We start from the raw sequence: 5,216 nt of genomic DNA on the forward strand, positions 1-5,216 counted from the left end.
CTGCCCCTTTAAAGGGACAGGCTCCCGCCGCCGCCACGCCGCCCACGCGTGGCCCTCCCGCCCCCCCCTCGGCCGCCACCCACCCCCCTCCCCTCTCCCCGCACATCAGCCCCGGGGTACAGCCCGCGGCCGCGGCACAGCAACCCCCGGGGGGCATCGTCTGGTCCCCGCTGGGGGAAACTGAGGCACGCCGAGGGGGGGACCCCCCTCAATTAAAAAATACAAGGCAAGGCATTTTGGGGCATAAAGAGCCATAAAACACAGTTTTATGAAAACATTATTATTATTATTATTATTATTATTATTATTATTATTATTATTATTATTATTATTATTATTATTATTATTGGTATATTTGGAGTGCTTTCCTGCTGCAGGGAGGAAATGGGGATCCCCCACAGAGTTAATCAGGGAGGGTGGGGGGCTGCCAAGCACATTTGGTTTTAGGAGTCGGGTTTGGTGGGTGGTCGTGGTGGGGCACCCCCAAGCCCCAGGACATGAGGTGTGGGGCACAGCTAGCTCCCAACCCCCCAAAGAAATAAATCAGAGGTTCGTTATTTTGCCCCCAGCGCTGCTTGGATCTCCCTGAGGCTGAGCCGGGAGGGGGGGTTAGCACCCCAATGCCCTCCCCAGCCTTGGCCAGGAGCCAGTTTACCCCAAAACCCTCGTGCTGGTGACAGAGGGGGCAAAATGGAGCAGCCCCAGGGGGTTCAGGGAGGCACCATGCTGGGTCCCACAGTGCTCCCACACCTCCGGCAGCCGGACAGGCTATGCCTGTCGGTGCTGGGCTCCACCAGGGCAGGAGAAGACCCATGTGAGGCCCAGCCGAGGCTCACTGGGATGGTGACCACCTCCGAGACCCACTTCTGCCCCACCATTTGTGCAGACACCATCCAAAACGCCAAGGGCAAATTAATTCCCTTCTACCACCCCTACACCGGGGCTGGGGGCGGCCCCGGAGCCCCTGGGCTGCTCCATCGTCATCCCACCTTCCAGGCTCTTTCCCTTTCCCTAACCACTCCCTTTTGCAGACATAAATGTGGTAACGTCTTGCACTTGTTTAGACTCTGCTCCGGTTGCCGTGCGCAGTAACTTCTTCCAGATGTGTACAGCTCTTTGCATAATGTCGCCGTATCCACATCCTGCCTGCGCTGGGTTTATTTAATATTTTTTTTCTAATGCCCTTCCTTGCTCTCAAACCTGCTCCGCTCTATAAGAAAAAATCCTGGCCGATGCCACCAGCACCTCTCCCCTATCAGAAAGCTTTTTCTGAGATAAGTGTTTGGCCCATTCAGCACATCTTCTACCCTGGAAACTATTCCAAAAGCTACATAAGCTCCTGGAAAACACCCGGCTGACACGCAGCCAGCGCCGGCATGAGGGTGAGATGAGGCCGGAGGTGGGAGCCGGGATTAAGCTCTGCTCTGGAGCCCAAAGCCCAGTAGCACCTTCATGGACGTGGCAGAAGGGACCAGGCTGCTCTGGAGCTTGGACCCCTCGTAGCTCTGAAGCACGCAGGTCTGCAGGGTCAGGCGGGGACGGTCAAAGCCCTGATGCCACTCTGGTGGGCTCACCATGAGGTCCTCGCCTTTTGGGGGATGCTGAGCCCGCCCTGCACACGGAGACCTGGCCTTTGCCATCCTCAGTTTTTCCTTCCTGATGTGGGAGAAGCTGTTCCCGCAGTGGCCATTGCCACCAACGCAAGGGGAAACGTCCTGGAAGGGGCACGACCAATGACACAGTTGGGTGAAGCACTTTATTTGATGACGGTGACTACAACAATGTTCCTAAGAGGTGAAACACGTGCGGTTTCCTTGGCCACCGCTACCCATGGGCTCACATGGAATTTGCTGAAACAACTTCCCGAAGCTCCCAGCAAATCCCACCCAACCCAGTTTGGTGGGATCCCTCACAACCTGGGTTGGTGGCTTTGCTGCGTAGGACAGGCAAGTTGGCCTTGAGTGTGACCGATGCAGCACAGGGGCTATCCTAACCCACTCAAGCCACCTCTTCTTCTGCTCCTCATCCCACCGTGCAAGGCCCAAAAGCAGGGTGAGACATAGGATGCCTCCACATAGGTCAAGGTTAATGGGGCACATGCACGACTGATCTCTCGTGGGAGCTGAAGAGCTGCTACGATTTCTGAAACGGGGTGACTCCAAGCTCTTGGTGCCTTCACATAAAGATCTGGAAGGTCTGGAATCTTCTTGGGAGGGCACAGGCTGGGAGTTGGCCCTGCCGTATCTCGCACGTCATCATTGACCAAGGAAAAGGGAAGGACCAACAAAAGGTTCAGCTCACCACAGAGGGAACTGGGGGTCCAGAGTTCAGTTCAGTCACTGTTAGGGAATGTGTTCTCCAGCAAGAGGGAAGCCCTGGAAAAACTGGTAAACATCCTACACAACGAAGCCACCAAACCAGGTTGGGTAGGATCCCACCAAGGAGCCAAGGAGCACATGGAGGGAGGCCCTGGTGACACGGGAGAAGCGTTGGGTCTCCTCCTTGCCTCCTTCCAGCAGTGTGGTGCCCACAAAGGGACATCTCCTGAAGATTTCTCTCTCCTTTCTCCCACTGGGCCATGAGATAGCAACCCAGTGACTCCACAAGGTCATAAGGGGTCTTAAAATGGACAACCATCCACAACAATTCAGGGACTGGAAAACATTTAGGGAAACCAGGAGAGGTTCGGATTTCCTTTGTATAACTGATCCCTGATATTTCAGTTTGCATTTCCATAGCTTTGGTCTTCTCCAAGAGAAGCATCATCAAGGACAAGGGACAAGAAGAAAGCTGACAGGCTCTAATAGCTCAGACAGCTTTGAGTTTCTGAGGACCCAGGCAAGAGCCTGGAGGTATTTAAGAGGTGTAGACATGGCACTTAGGGGCATGGTTTAGTGGTGGATTTGGCAGTGTTAGGTTAATGGTGATCTTAGGGGTCTTTTTCAACCTAAATGATTCTATAAAGAACCAAGTGGGCCTGACAGGGTACCTCGGAGGCGGTACCAGGCCCTGTCGCTGGCTCTGCCTGCCTGGGCTGGATTCACTGCTTTAAGTGCAACAACCGTGCTCTGCCAAGCATCTGCTGTAGGCTGGAAGTCCCACGGATAGATGCTCCAGGAGATGGTGAGATGAGCTTCCTTGGTGTCCACCCTTCCTGAGCCAGCGCTGAGCCCCCAGCACACCAGGGTACGCGCGTGCTTGGGTAACGCAGGAGGTGGAAGGGCCCTCCGGATTGCCGTGGCCTCACCCACGGGACATAGGATGGAGGCTGAGGACACGGGCAACCCTTTGGGGCCGTACCGTGGGCTTGGTAACTGGTTTCCACTCAGCAGCTGGTTTTCTGAGCAGGCGTATGGCTGTGGAAAAGAAGGGATCAAATCAGGCCGAGAGAAAGAAAAAAAAATAGGGAAAGCAAGAACATTCCTGGAGGCTCTCTGGCCTCTCCCTCCAACCTCTTGAGAGGAGGAGGAGGAGGAGAGAGACAAAACAAAAGGCACAAGAAAGGAATGAGCCAAAGCAGCCTTAAGACAAGGGCTGCAAGGTCCCAAGCAAGCAGCGTCGTGATGCAACAGGGCAGGCCCCTTCCCAAAAGCCCGTCAGCTTTCGGAGGACCCGGGGGTCCTGCAGAAAACGCTGCCCTTTTATGGCCAGGCGAGGAGGGCCGTGGCACGGGAGCCTGCCCTACTAAGGGAAAACGTCTCCCGCTTAGTGTTTGCAATGAGAACACCCACAGCGTGAGTATAGACAAGCTCTCAAAGGACGACTGAAATACTGCTGCTTCGTGGTGACCCCAATTCTTTCTTTTGATTTTTTTCCCCCCTTTGATTTCTTACTTCTGCCTCCAAACTGGGGGGGGGGGGGGGACAAAACGTAAAAAAAGAAAAGCGATTATTCAAGGCAGGGCTGGCTGGTTTCAGGTGTCACCCTCACATCCCCGTGTGGGGATCAGGTTCAGAAAGGTCGCCTGAGGACACGGGTGAAGCCCCTGAGCAGGCAGACCTTTGCGCAGAGGACGGTCTCCTTCCCGCAGGCAGCTGCTGGCAGGCGAGCGGCGGCCGTGCCGGTGTTTATCCTCCCCTGCACGGTGGAAGGGCTGCGATCCAAGCCGGGGGAAGACATCGCTACTCTACTCTTAAACACAACGGCACGTGCCAAGTGCATCCATCCGCTGCTGCAAATCACAGCCCGGACTGACCCGGCCTCTCGCTGCCCGAGAGGCAGCCGCCGCCTCCCAGCGCTGCAAAATACACCTTAGCCCAAGTCAGGCGGTATTTTCCTTTCGAGGGATCACAACTCCACTAGGAACAGCTTTTTCTCTTTGTTGCTGGAGGGTGGGAGGGGAATCCACATTGCAAATAAGACCCTGACCCATCAAAAAGTCCAGTGAAGCTCCCGAATTTGCATTTGCTGTATTTTTCATGCACGTAGTGATTTGCCCACCCACAGGTATCTGCTGGATCCAGCAGCAGCCAGGTTTTAATTCTCAGGGGAGCTCGTATCGGATTCCACGTCCTGTTTTCTAACAATTTTATAATAATCAGGTTTAATTTTATACGTGGTAATGCCAACGTTAGGAAGTTTACTTACAACCCTTGCGTTATAGCACAGTGATGAGAAGATCCAAGTATTAATGAAAAATTACTTGGAGGAGGAAGGTGGAGACCACCCACGTGCATTTCCAGATTCCCTGCAAAATATTTAGGTTATTTTACCCCTAGAAATCATAGGATCATGGATTTATGTTGAAAGGGGTCTCCAGAGCTCACATGGTTCAATCTCTTGCTCAAAGCAGGGGGTTTCTCATCTTTTTATTCCCTCACCGCTCTCTCAGCGCGTAGTCCAAGGATGCGGGCCAAAGAGGAGCCTTAACCCGCATCATCCACAGCCCAAACGTCTTCCCTGCTGCTGAACGTCAAGAAATACTCATTGGGTACCGAAACCCAGAGCCAGGCGAGGCCGCGCCGCGTCTCATCGCGCTGCCTGGCTCCGCGTAGCTTTAGCTTCTTTGCATCCCTTGGGCGGTGTCGGCGTTGATGGGCACCAACTCATCAGCAGCGGGTTTGAGTCAGTGCTGCAAAAACAAAGCACCAGGAACGGTGCCTTGGGGTATTTTTTTCCAGGTGGGTCACCGAAATGTGTTATAAGGGAGGAGAGCACGGTGCCCTTGACGTTACCCTGCTTTTTGAGCTGGTCCTGATTGGCCCTGGGCTGAGTTA

Source organism: Phalacrocorax aristotelis, chromosome 2 (assembly GCF_949628215.1).
Source record: "Phalacrocorax aristotelis chromosome 2, bGulAri2.1, whole genome shotgun sequence".
Classification (NCBI taxonomy): domain Eukaryota; kingdom Metazoa; phylum Chordata; class Aves; order Suliformes; family Phalacrocoracidae; genus Phalacrocorax; species Phalacrocorax aristotelis.